The following is a 14,925-nucleotide window of genomic DNA, read 5'->3' on the forward strand; positions in this document are numbered from 1 at the left end:
TCGACAGGTCTTCCATACCACCTTAACATGTTTATACTTTTATTTTCTCTTTGGTTGGTGCTGATGATGTTTTGTTCATTTACAATGTAATTAACGTAACAAATGTGTATCACCTCCTCCATTTCTTAAATCCTGTGAATTGACCCAGTGTTCTGTAAAGAAAAGGTTGAGATGCATTCTGTTTTAAATGTAACGCATACTTGTAAACATTGTTATGAAACTTTCCTTGAGAGCTGTTGAACATAAAAAAAAAACATTACTAAAATGACATTCATTTGCTGTAAAACATTGTGTTAATTATTTAACTTAAAGTTTGTTTCGTCATGTTTATTCTTCGCTGTCAGACATTTATTTTACTGGAAACAATAAAACAAAATCATATGAAAAGGGTTTCTTTTTATTGATTGTCTAAAAAAAGGGTATTACCAAAAAATAGTTATATTGTAAAGTAATATAGGTAACACAAAATAAAGAATTAATAAACGAGGGAAAATTCGAACAGAATAAATGCAAATGGCAAATATTTAAATTGAAAACATTCTTGATTTTTATGATTCATAACTGGTGTTTATATTTGCACATCAATGAAATATTTGATATATCTATTGGTATATATTTTTTTTTTTTTTTTACAATATTACGTAAATAGTTAAGGACGATATGGTTTATATATGTATTAATGTTTTTTCTTAATACTGTATTACGTACATAGTTTGGCTGGTCGTGATCTGGACAATGGATTTACGTCAGACCGTGGAAGATGGTCATCTACAAAAGTCGTTCACCTACTTTTACTTTTACAATTACTTTTAATGTAGGGTTATAATTATGGTTTGTTATTTTTCATTTATGAATTGTGTATTTGTTAGAAATCGATTGATTCAAAAAATTTTAAATAAAGATACATTCCTGGGATTCTTTGGTTAATATAATACTTGATTCGTTTAATAACTTGAGTTCTGTTTTTTGTTTGAGAATGACGAGTTATAATCTAAGTATAACATTGTGGGTCTTTTCAAATCAGAAATTAACTCTTTTAATAATTACGTATTACAAATTATTAATGTTCTTATTGCTAGACAATAATTTTTTTTAGACAAACTAAATCATAGCTCAATAAACAAAGAAAACAATGCAATTAAGACAAGTGCATGCTCGAGGCATGGATTTTAAATGGGTAGAGCCTATTCCAATCTGATCTTGAAGTATTAAAATAATAAAGACAAGTTGAGAGTTAGCTAGATAAGTTTGAATGAAATTACCACCATTTATTAACATTTCACCCAGTGACGAAAATCGGGGTTACATGGGACACCCGCACTCAACATATAACTATCACCGGGGAAAATAAGGTGTTTCTATGATGTTTATATTTCCAAGATATTATAAAAATGTATTCTCCTGGAAATATTGTAAAAATTTTAAAATTCAAAGGGATGAATAAATGTACCACCCATATATCAATATTTCCAGAGGCCTGTTCAACAGAGCGAGCGCTCGCGAGCGCTCGCCAAAATTCCCTATACCCGCAACACAAATTTTGGCGAGCGATCGCAAGCGCTCGCTCTGTTGAACTCGCCTCAGGTGTCTATATTAAAGCATTGAATGATTTATTTGTGACGTCGTCGTGTCAATAACTGCCGTCAGGTGAGCAGTCAAATTGAATAACCCACGACGACCTCAAAAATAAATCATTTAATGCTTATATTTACATTCCCTTACTGACGAAATCAATTGTTTACTTAAATAAATCGATATAAAGTGCAGATCACGGAGGGAGTGAATAAGTAACAGCAAGAACAGCTGTTATATAAAACCGGTTTAAACTGGTTATTACATAGACTGTTGAGTTGAGATCGACGAGCATGAAAATATAATCCATGAAAAATAACTCTTGAAATTTTGCTTTCAACTATAAAGTCAACTTTTTTGTTGAATAATTATAAAAAAAAACATGATGTTTTGACAACATTCATGAAAAACATTTTAACCGATAACATAAAAATCACTGTTTGAGAACTACTTATGTAAATTACTCGTAAATTCATACGCAGTGAATAGGTGTTGCATTTAGAGGCATTTAATGGAAAGAAACACAGTAGAATGTAAATATAATGTTATGTGCGAACAAACATTCCCACACCTTCCTGCAGTAATGATGGTAGAATTCTTATAGTCTGCATTATTTTTTCACCTCACCACATCAGTTTAAGCGCTTCAAGTCCTGCAAACAAGTTCATTTAAATTTCATATTAGCCTTGACACAGAAAGGAAGTCCAGTGTCAAACGCATTTAATGTACAGATGGTATACAAAATTTATGCTGATTTATATTCAGTTTGTTCTAATGCTAATTTTATCAGCTTTAACCAAAATTTATGAAATTAGTGAAGAAAAATCCGAGTTGTTTAAAAATTGCTGGAGGTGTTGGAGGTGCACCATGTAAATAAATAAATACATGTACCCGCATTTCATATCTTTTTCGTACAGAGTATTCTCATCCTGAGACAATGTGCGACAAACAACTTGAAAAACGCCATCTGATATTAAATTGAAGAAAAAATGATACAGAGCTTCTGAGCAGATTTGCTCAAGGCATATTAATTAGTCATGAAAAGGTCTACATAGAGCGAGTGCTTTCCAATTCCAGTTTTAATATTGCCTCATGTATGGCCGGGTTTAAAAAAATCTAACATTACATTTTGAAGAAACTTTTTTTTTTATTTTTAAATATAAAAATTTTATAACATGATATAATTTATTAACTTCCAGGGGGTTCTGTCTAAATCGGTACAAAAAAGAAACAAAAAAACAAAACAAAAACAAATAAACCCCCCCCCCCAAAAAAAAAAAAAACAACAACAAACAAAAAAACCCAAAAAACTAAATCGACCAAAAAATCAAATCAATTCAATATGTATATCCTTCCTGCAAAAACACAACCGAGTAGGCTTCCTCCATTTTATATATTTACTTTAATTTAATTTACTAACGACAGACTTATGGATTTTTCAGAATCTAATATAACTCATGTTCAATTTAATATAATTTACCAACTTCCAGGGTGTTCTGTCTACATCAGCACACGTACGTTTTATTTGTGTACAGACATTGTACCTGTACAGGTATAACCATGTTATCTGTAAGACAAATATGTATGAAATATGGCAAACATGTACACTATTCATGCTAACACAATCCAACAATATATATAAATCCATACAAGGCAAACGCGGACATCTAAAACATCAGATGGTGGATCAAGTACAAATGGCCAGTAAGCATTCCGTGATGACCAGTCGCACTTGTTGTTAAACTTGCTCATTGTCACGATAGACATAATAGTAAAATACGTATACAATTTGTTATTTGTCATTAATGAGTGACTTGCGTGTGAAAAGCTAAAGCGCGAGTGATTCAAACGTAGTTCGAAAATTTAAATGAACTGGTGTTTATTGCTTAACTATGGGCTTTTTGCTATAGACAGGTGGGTCACACAGCGGTGTGTTTCCTTTGTTTAATAAGACATTTACTCATAAAGGAAAAGAAGCGTATGTGTATGGCACGAAATTCATTGTCTGAACATGATAAAACTTGTAAAGCTATCACTCGAATACTTAAAATTATAAATTGTATATGTTTTGAGTCGAGGGAGACAAGACGGGATAGTTTTGACGTTCTATTATGTCATGCTTGTTGTCAATGTATGAAAAAAAATGCACTCTTGCGAATGTGTTCGGAATGTTTTCTTATCGTTGCTAAGTATGTAATAAATCCAGAGGTGTTCGAATGATAGTTCACGAGACTCCCCGAGAATTGTTCAGTTCCTCTGAAATCTCGAGCGAAGGTTTAAGTGTTTTGGATAATATTCTCAAAATACGTAAGTACTGGTCGTTTTTATATCACATCCTACTTTGATTTATGTTAAAACATGAAAATCTGTTAAGATATTTGTCTTATTGCATCATATAGCAGTTATTTAAACTAAACGGTGATATTCAGAAAAGAGTTATCGTTCCTGTTTAACAACTCTACACGTGGTTGAAAATGTAAACATTTGGTTGCGTAATAAATTCATAGCCATGTGTTATGCTTTTGGTGTGAAATACTCTGCTTTTAAGATAAAGAATAGGTGTCAGTTTTGTAAAAACACTTAGTCTATTGAGCCATTTTCAAGTAACGTTCTGCATAAAATAGGTAGTCTGTTTCACTATTGATGCTATTTCTAGGTCAGGCGCGGATCGAAAATTAATCCTTAGAAGAGGGGGGAGGGTTGCTCCATAGCATGTTAATTGTTGCAACAGCAGAAAAACCCCTATATTTTCTATTGTCACATTTTCTTCTCGAACCCATTGTTTTAACCAATTAATAAAGATAAAGTTTAAAATTAATAAACGTCTAGATTTTATATTTGATGACAAGTACCTAGATTCTAAGAAATATACTATAAACACGAGGCACAATTTTGACTGCGAAACTGAAAGGGTCAAATAAAACCACGTGGTCTTAATTTGAATGACAATTAATAACATTTGCAGGGGTGTAATGGTCAATTGCAAAAGAGCTCTCATAGATTGTCTTCGACACCGATACGCAACCAACCTATTATTGTACAGCTTGGGCCTCTCCAGTTTACCTGTATAGCCTATTTCTCTGGTCACTCGTGCGTCATGACAAGCGAGTGTTGGTTAACTTTGCATTAACTTTGAATTAAATTTACTTTCAATAATAGGGCATCACTTTTATTTATTTCTAAAAGTGCATGGCGTTTGGAAAAAGGGTATGGCGCTGATAAAATAGGGCATGGCGCCGCGCCACGCTAGTTTGCTTTAGATTTAACACTACAATATCTCATAGGCGTCGGAACCAGGGGGGGGGGGGGGGTCTAGCGGGGGCCTAGCCTAACTTTTTTTGCAAAGTTAGATCTAACCATTAGGCACCTAGCATCATAGAGGGTTCAGCCCCTCCCCCTCCTCCACTTTTTCTCGCAGCAAAGATAATTGTTCCTAAAATTACTTTGAAAGATTGAGAAGTTGGAGACTAAGGCATCCCCCTCAGGATTAGGAATTACATGATTTGGGAAATAAACATTTTGGGAAGATAAGATTTTTTTTGGAAGTATTTTTATAACACCCCCCCCCCCCTGCATTAGGATTTTGATGATTTTTGGAACTAGTTCTTTTTTCTGAGGATTAGTCTAGCCCCCCCCCCCCCCCCCGCACTTTCAATTTGCTTCCGACGCCAATGTATCTGATATTTTCTGTTCCCAGTACACAAACCTGTTTATATGAATTCAAACAAATGTAAACAAACCTGTCGTATTACCTCGTTATGTATTCTGTTTTTCTAAATTACTATTCCCGCGCATATGCGCAAATCCACCTCAAAAGTACACAAAACAGTGTAATTAGTTACGTGTAAATTTTAAGGTGTAGTCAATTGACGGTGTTCACAAACCTTTTTTGTGATGTGCGTTATGGTATATGTGTTAAATTGCGTGATTTTGAGTAATGGTATATGTGTTAAAGTGCAGGAGTGTGTGTAATAATAAATGTGTTAGAATGTGTGATTGTGTGTAACGGTGTATGTGTTAAAGTGTCTGACCGCATGCGACGATATATGCGCCAAACTGTGTGTTTGTGTGTTACAGTATATGCGTCAAAGTGTGTGATTCTGTGTAACCACAGGCACCTGAATGTTTATTAATCAGTCGCTTAATAAGTCATCTATCGAAAAATTATACCCCTACTATATTAAAGTATTTATATATAGTAGGGGTAGACGGTATATGTGTTAAAGTGTTTGATTTTGTGTAACGCTATATGTGTTAAAGTGTTTGATTTTGTGTAACGGTATATATGTGTTTAAGTGTTTGATTGTGTGTAAAGGTATATGTGTTAAAGTGTGCGATTGTGTGTAAGGGTATAATTATGCGTTAAAGTGTGTGATTATGTGTAGCGTTATACGCGCAATTGCGGGGTAACAGTATAAACGTAAAAGTTCCTCATTCCGTGTAACATTTTATGTGTTAATGAGCATTACTGCGAGGTAACATTATTCCCGCGAAGTAAATCCAATTAAGGTTTGTATTTTTTATAGTGAGGTTTATATAACAGAATTTATTGCACGCTCATGTTACACCTATCAACCAATCATGAGCTTAGGACAGATACGATATCAAAATTAGACAACATTGAGATGGTGACCATCTCAAAGGGCCCCGCTTAAATAATGGGCAATAGGGTGGAAAGAATTTCAGAGAATTTTGCTTTGACCTTGACCTATAACTTAACAAATTTCCACCTGACATTGAACTTCTGTGTGTGTGCTCTTAAAAAGGGAGTTTTGTGTGATCTGATATGACTTTGACACTTGACCTACAAACATCATTCAAGGTCGCTGCATATTCTTTTATCAAAGGCACGATGTAGGTGATGTATAAGTCAGACCGCATGCGACGATATATGCGCCAAACTGTGTGTTTGTGTGTTACAGTATATGCGTCAAAGTGTGTGATTCTGTGTAACCACAGGCACCTGAATGTTTATTAATCAGTCGCTTAATAAGTCATCTATCGAAAAATTATACCCCTACTATATTAAAGTATTTATATATAGTAGGGGTAGACGGTATATGTGTTAAAGTGTTTGATTTTGTGTAACGCTATATGTGTTAAAGTGTTTGATTTTGTGTAACGGTATATATGTGTTTAAGTGTTTGATTGTGTGTAAAGGTATATGTGTTAAAGTGTGCGATTGTGTGTAAGGGTATAATTATGCGTTAAAGTGTGTGATTATGTGTAGCGTTATACGCGCAATTGCGGAGTAACAGTATAAACGTAAAAGTTCCTCATTCCGTGTAACATTTTATGTGTTAATGAGCATTACTGCGAGGTAACATTATTCCCGCGTAGTAAATCCAATTAAGGTTTGTATTTTTTATAGTGAGGTTTATATAACAGAATTTATTGCACGCTCATGTTACACCTATCAACCAATCATGAGCTTAGGACAGATACGATATCAAAATTAGACAACATTGAGATGGTGACCATCTCAAAGGGCCCCGCTTAAATAATGGGCAATAGGGTGGAAAGAATTTCAGAGAATTTTGCTTTGACCTTGACCTATAACTTAACAAATTTCCACCTGACATTGAACTTCTGTGTGTGTGCTCTTAAAAAGGGAGTTTTGTGTGATCTGATATGACTTTGACACTTGACCTACAAACATCATTCAAGGTCGCTGCATATTCTTTTATCAAAGGCACTATGTAGGTGATGTATAAGCCAGATTGGAGCAAAGGGAGAGAAGATATGCCCGGACAAGAATTTTATATATAATTCTGCTATGACCTTAACCATAGACCTAGAAACATGGTTCAAGGACAATACACACCCTTTACTCAAAGGCATTCCGTGGGTGAAGTATGACCCACATTGGACCAAGGGGAGAGAAGATATGCTCTATACAAGAGCTCTCGGACAGACAGACGGATCGCTATAGGGCGCTCGCAGAGCGGGGCCCTATTAAATGTTTCTAATAATACTCAGAATTTAACCTATCAGTCATAATGAAATTCTTGACACAACTTTAAGAACTTAGATGGGAAATTCATTTTGTAATTCATTGTTGACTAGTCTCTATTAACATCTAACTATAGTGAATACAAATGGAGATTGGTTTGTCAGTTAGATTTTGTTCACCCCCATAATCAATTGCCTTGTTCCTGTATATAAAGTAACAGCATCATATTCTACTTTTTGGTACCAAATATTACAGTAATGTCCTACTAAGAAGAAATACAAAACTATAAAGAAATATCACATTTATTGAGTTCTCAGCTTGCTACAACTCACAAAAAATCATTTGTATATAAGTAGTATGTATTTGATGGTAAGCATAAATACAAAGAAAAAAAATCAGTACATTTAAACTTGGTCACAATATTCCTCTAAAACTATTTACATGAACATGAATTTTCTATCTACCTGATCAATATAACTCAGTTTTTATGATGGAGAAATGTGCTAAATCCACCATAAGTGTACATATAGGTATATTTTTACAAAATGCATCATAAACCCCATACAAAGAGTTGCATCAGAGGATTAACAACATGGCCTACATATAAGCCTTACACCACTATCCCATGAAGTAATCTGTCATAACATTGTAAGTATTCAAGTCTTAGAGGATTTAAGACATAATTTAGCTGTACATTTACAATATATTGACAAACAAAATAAAGTCAACTACTTTAAAACATGTTCATTGTTGCCATTCAAACTATAAAAAACAGCATTTAGGTCAAATAGGATCCCCCTTCCTCCCTAATCACAAGTTACACTTATCATGGCATTTTGTAATAATATATTAACTGATACTCAAAAAACTCTCCTACACAAAAATGTCAGGGATTAGCAACATAAAATACAGATATCTCTAGAAAACATTAGTACAAGGGGGATAACTTTCTTTTATTCTAAACAGAAGAATACAAATTGGAGTTATCCCCCTTTGCATGTGTTGTTTAATCAATTTCTTGTGTGCAAATCAAAACTGAAAAAAATTCATTACACATTCGTCACATTTCTAAGGAATATCTCTGTCCCAGCACCAAAAAACACCAAAGATTTTTAAGAAATATCAGGAGCTTATTATGTAAAACACACATATAGTACAAATGATAAATAGCAACTAATACTAAACAGAATTAATAAATGGCAAACTAATGCTAAAAGCAGCTAAATATAACCAAATAAAAAAGAATGAATAACAAATTAATGTTGAGTTTATGACGCGATATTTATGTTGAGTCCATGTACACAGAAACATATTCCATTAATGACGCGACATTTATGTTGAGTCCAGGTACACAGAAAGGAGAACACAAAGTCCATTGATGTGGGGTAATTATTTGACTTCCGTACCTCCATTGGAATTATGGGTAATCCGGGCAGGTTAAATTTCTACTGTGTCCCCTTGAACTGGCCTGAAGGCGTTTTTAAAAAGCAGCTTGTCTGCAAAAAAAAAAATTAATTTTTAATTGTATTAAATGATTAATACCAAATACTTAAAAAAAAGAAAAAAGTTAGCATGCTCAAATACCCCACATTCTCCCATTACTTCACAATGTCACACATCATGAATGGCAGAGTATGCATTAAATACAAAAAAAAAAACCAAGATGCCCATGGGCCACATCACTTACCTGAAGAATATAAGGTATGATAAAATCAGTTAATGGTGTCATAATACAAACAATCTGGACAATATTGTATAATATATGTAGATCCTGTATACATTTAAATCCCCCCCCTGGATATTCTGATGTTTATAATCATTGGTCCTTTTTCTAAGACAATGATTTTATAGTCATATCACATGTTGAGCATTATAGCTCCCAAAAAGGATCCTAAACAATTGTTTATGTATGGGATATAAACATACATCAAACTTTAACCTCTTGTTAGGGCCAAGCATTTTCCAGGAGCCAAAGTCTAAACAATTTTAAAGAAACAGCAATATTTCAAAATGCTTCCATATAAGCAAAAATATATATTATAACATTTCAGCTTTTGTGAAAAATTAAAAATGTTTTCTTTTGTAAAAATGGATCCCCAATGTAGCCCGCCCTACTCCTTTATATTTTGATTCGAACGAACTTGAGTCTACATTATCTATGTAAAAAGTTGACCCCTATTGTGGCCCCACCCTACCCCTGGGGTTATGACTTTCACAGCTTTGAATCTACACTACCTGAGGATGATTCCACACAAGTTTCAGGTTTCCTGGCTGATTACTTTCTGAGAAGAAGATTTAAAAGATATATTCTATATATATATATTCCTATGTAGAAATTTGACCCTCCCTCCCATTGTGGCCTCACCCTACCCCCAAGGTCATGATTTAGTCAACTTTGAATCTACCTGAGGATGATTCCACACAAGTTTCAGCTTTCCTGGCTGATTATGGAGAAGAAGATTTTGAAAGATCTACTCTGTATGTTCCTATGTAAAAATTTGACCCCCATTGTGGCCCCACCCTACCCCCAGGGTTCATGATTTTCACAACTTTGAATCTACACTACCTGACGATGCTTTCACGTAAGTGTCAGCTTTCCTGGCCAAATGGTTCTTGAGTTGAAAATTTCTCCAAAATGTTCAATAATTTATCTCACCTTGGAAAGGGCATGTTTCTTACATTTTACAAATCCGCTTTGCCTAATTTTGTTTTGTGTCAAGTTTGGTTGAAATTGGCCCAGTAGTTCTGAAGAAGATGTTAAAAATGTGAAAAGTTTACAGACAGACGAACCAACAGACGACAGACAAATTGTGATCAGAAAAGCTCACTTGAGCTTTCAGCTCAGTTTAGCTAAAAATGATACTGGGCATTACTAGCAAAACATCATCAGATCAACATACTATACAATTATGCACATATATAATCACTTGTCTGAAACAACAACAACAAACTAAATTCTAAAGGTTCAAAATTTCAAGACAAAACATAGAAATTAAAATTTCCTAGAAACATGCAAATCAACACATTGTGCCCTAACTACCTACAAAGTTTTACGAAATTCAATACAGCTGTTTGAGAAGAGTCACGCTTACAAAAAAAGCATTGCTAAATTCAACATGTGGCCAGTATTCTAAGTTCAATGGGGCTAAAATTCCCAGAAAGATAAATGAATCGGAACTCCCAAATAATTAGCACATCTACACATTGTGTCCTAAATACCTTCAAAGTTTCATAAAATTTTGTGCAGCTGTTTAATATAAGTTTTGCTGAAAAACCAGAACTGAATGGCGGATGGGTTGAAATCATTATTCTCTAACAATTCCATTACATGGGGTATAATAATGGCACAATTAGCAAAACAAGATACATTTTGGAATTGATAAAGATCTGACATTTACAATTTTTAATTGTTCAGTTTAATATTATAGATTTTCATGTGGATATTTGTTTTATAATGTTCCACATTTAGAGAATAAAACTGGTATAACATGATGTTTCTCACTCAGCAACAGACAGCCATGTTTGGATGAACACAAAGTGTGAAATAAACAGGAGTCAGTATTACAGTCCATGTGAATTATACACAGCTCAATTTCAGCTGCAGATGTTGAACAAAGTGACAAACAACATGTGTGGTTTTGAGAGCAGACTAGATTTGTACAGAAACATTTACAATTTGTCAATATCCCAGCTATATCCATTATACGGCTGGTGTTGAGCTGGACATGGTGTCCCCATCAGGACGGGGTGTGTGTTCATCTACAACAAGTCATTAATTAGCTGTTAATTAATCAATTAATCCATTCCATACATTATATGTAATGACAGAGCTACATCTACAAATTAAAACAAACTTTAATCTGATTACCATGATACTTGGTCTATTATTTGTCTAAATAATTAAATTAGGTCAATTAACATGTAACAAAACAACAGATTACAAATACATGCGTCAGTGAGTTTTACTTTCATTTAGTTGATGAGTTGTTGTGAGGAAGTGTTGTGTATCGGGTGTCTCCATCACGACGGGGTCTGTGTTCATCTACAACAAGGCATTAATTAGCTGTAATATATAGTATATGTAATGATAGAGCTACATCTACAAATTAAAACTTCAACCTGATTACCATGACACTTTATTTAATATTTATGTAAATAATTGAATTAAGTCAATTAACATGTCACAAAATAACTGATTACAAATACATGAGTCACTCTATATATTTTATAATTAAATACAGCAACCTGTTATTTCTATTCACTAATTACAATGACATGTAACTGTACATTTAATTAATAAAATAATGTATCTACTTTCTCTTTATTTTAGATAAACACTGAATCCCAATGACTGGTAGATACAGCTAACCCTGTAACAATGAGTTGTTTATATTGACAAACAATCACACAGATAAACATGTCTTACATGTATCTTATTGACTGATAATTAACACGGACTGTGTGTCTTAGTTATCTATATCTAATTAATGTGAATGATAATGACTCAGACTTACCTGTCAGAGCGTCCTGTCTGGTGATATACCTGTAGACACACACCTTGTTGTTGTCGTATGATCCGACCCAGAGACGGTGAGTGTTGACATCATAACTCAGGCTCCGTGGTCTACCCATCTCTTGTGATTTTGTCAGTAGATGTGACAGGAACCGACCGTCCTTATTTAACATCTGTACTGTGTTGGTTCTAACATCACACACAAGGATGTGTGACAGCGCGTCAGTACAGATTCCATATGGCCATAGTCCTGATCCTGATGGAGGTCCTGTGTAGGAGAAACGATGTCTTCCTCCACGCTCTGTCACCACTACAGCACTCAATGAGTCAGACACCACGACATTCCCATTGTTGTTCTCTGTTATATAGCAAGGTACATTATACAGTCCTCGTCCTGTGTTGTTGTACTGTATGGTTTGTGTGAGCTGTCCACTCTGGTTGTACCGGGTTACCTTGCCTGTCTCTGTATCATAGTCACACATCCCGACCAGTAGCTCCCCAGTGGACGGGGACCAGTACACACACCATGGTCTCCATGTAGAGTCTGTTGTCTCTATAAATGTGGTGGTTGTTTTCATATCCTTTGACAGTTTGTTGATGTTTTCATTCCTATCTATATAAATCAGTTCACTCTCACTGTTCACTGTGTGTAATCCTCTATATAAACCACTCCATGAATCCCCCACACGATGTAGAGGGACACCTGTTGTGTCTGTTAACATGAGTTTGTCTAAATCACTGACCCAGACCCGGTCTGATGTCACACATGAAATGTGATAACAACGATCAACACCTGTCACTGTGAGAGATTGATGGAGCTCAGCACCAGACGTCAGTTTCAGCAGACACTGGTTTCCTACGCGTCGGTTTCCTCTCTCTGTGATTTGGATTGCACTCAGTGACTCCATCACATCCTCCTTGTTGAGTGACTCAGTCATGGAGAGCTGGCTGGTGTGGAGTGTAAGATGTATCTGGGGGAGGGCTGTCTTTGTGAAGGAGAGGAATTGTAGCGCACTGAATGTGAATGCTGGCTGTACATATCTGTGTTCATATCTCCTTAGTCTGCCAATATGTCTGATCATTTCTATCTTTTGTTTTTTACATCTGTGTTTGAAATCAAAGTAACATAATACATTATTCAAAAGATCATATACCACATAGTTAATGAGATCCTTCAGGTTCTGGGCCTTTGTTAACATCTCTGATTGATGGAGGGAGAATTCTGTGTGACAGGTTTTGACATCAGCTTTGATTCCTGTCAGGAGAACAGGTCTGTAAAAGAGAGCCTCACTTCTGATGGTGTGAATGGTTCCTCTGTGTTGTTGTCGCTTTGTTTTATAGGCTATTTGTATATCCAGTATTTCGTGCTGTCCTTGGCCATAGAGAAAACTTCTGAATCGGTGCAATTGGTCCTCGAAACAAGAATCACACACAGGAACTTGACAAGGTTCACAGCACTTTGTATAAACATGGCTAGGATGTCTCACACAGATCTCTTGTGTTGGGATGTAGTTGATTTTATCACGGTGTGACACAACATCATGGTCTATTGTTTGGAGATCTTTTACATGGTTCTCTTTACACTGGGGACACAGATCACATGGACACGATACACAATAGTACGCTGTGTCCCCCGGACACTTAGAACACAGATGTACTCGGTATAGGGAGCTTTCTGTGTCCATGATGTGGGCGGTCTGGGTCACAACCTGTTCAATGAAAATAAAGAGTTTTAGAATTATTATTGTTTTATAGATTCCATTTCAAATTTTAAAAGAAATATATTTGGGTTTTTTAAGGAATAATATATTTTCTCTACTTGGATAATTGACGGTCTATTATTCTGGTTCTGATTATAGAGACACTCAACCAGTAGAAAAATACAACATAAGATTGCTGAGTGAGAAAGAGGTGCTCTCTCTCTCTCTATCCATACATTTCTTTCTCTCTGTTTCTCTCTCTTGGATGTGTACATAATTGAGAAAGTGCACTATATTATTATCTATCAAAGAAAGTCAGAGAGAAAAAAAATAAGATGTAGAGTACACATCTCTATTTAGTTTAATTCAATTACCGGGTATTTACTGTCTCAATTTACCTAACATGTATTCCTGCTCTTTCTATTTCTTTCTCTCAATCTCTGTTTCTCACAATTTCAACACTAAAAATGCACTCTTGCTCTCTCTCTCTCTCTAGATCTTATTCCTCCTCTCTCTCTCTGATTTTTTTTTCAAACACATGCTTTATCTCCATTTCCTCGGATTTCTCTTTTAAACATGTATTTTGCTTTCTCTCTTTCTATCTATTTCTCTCTCTCAGACAAACTCCATTAAACATGTACATGTACTAAATATATCTTACTCTCAAAGATGTAATCTTACCTCATTACTATTGTAATTTCTCTCTCTCTCTTTTTCTCTCTCAGTTACTCTCTGTTAAACATATGCGTCTTTCTATTTCTCTTAGACATGTAATCTCTCTCTCTCTCTCTCTCACACATTATTACTCCTTCATTTACTATCTCAAAATTGTACAGCTAAGTAAGTGCTTCTTATCTCTCATTCTTTCCTCTGTCCCTCATTATTTCATAAATAAACATGTAAACACTTTCTATCTTTTATGTAAACATGTGCATCTTACTTATTCTCTCAGACATGTAGTCTCTCTCTCTCTCTCTCTCTCTCTCTCTCTCAGATACTTACTCTCAGACATGTAAACATGTGCATCTTACTTATTCTCTCAGACATGTAGTCTCTCTCTCTATCTGTCTCTCTCTCTCTCTCTCAGATACTTACTCTTATACATGTAAACATGTGCATCTTACTTATTCTCTCAGACATGTTGTTTTTTTCTCTCTCTCTCTTTCTCTCTCTCTCTCTCTATCTCT

At 34.8% G+C, this 14,925-nt stretch overlaps 1 protein-coding gene and 1 pseudogene across 2 annotated transcripts in view; both read right to left on the minus strand.

Annotated features, from left to right (window-relative positions):
• The window catches only part of LOC128171382 (uncharacterized), a 194,975-nt gene that overhangs the window by 157,471 nt on the left and 22,579 nt on the right, over positions 1–14,925 (minus strand). The gene's annotated exons all lie outside the window — the stretch shown is intronic.
• Positions 11,226–13,747, minus strand: LOC128171445 (uncharacterized; annotated as a pseudogene).

This window comes from Crassostrea angulata, chromosome 2 (genome assembly GCF_025612915.1).
Source record: "Crassostrea angulata isolate pt1a10 chromosome 2, ASM2561291v2, whole genome shotgun sequence".
Taxonomy (NCBI): domain Eukaryota; kingdom Metazoa; phylum Mollusca; class Bivalvia; order Ostreida; family Ostreidae; genus Magallana; species Magallana angulata.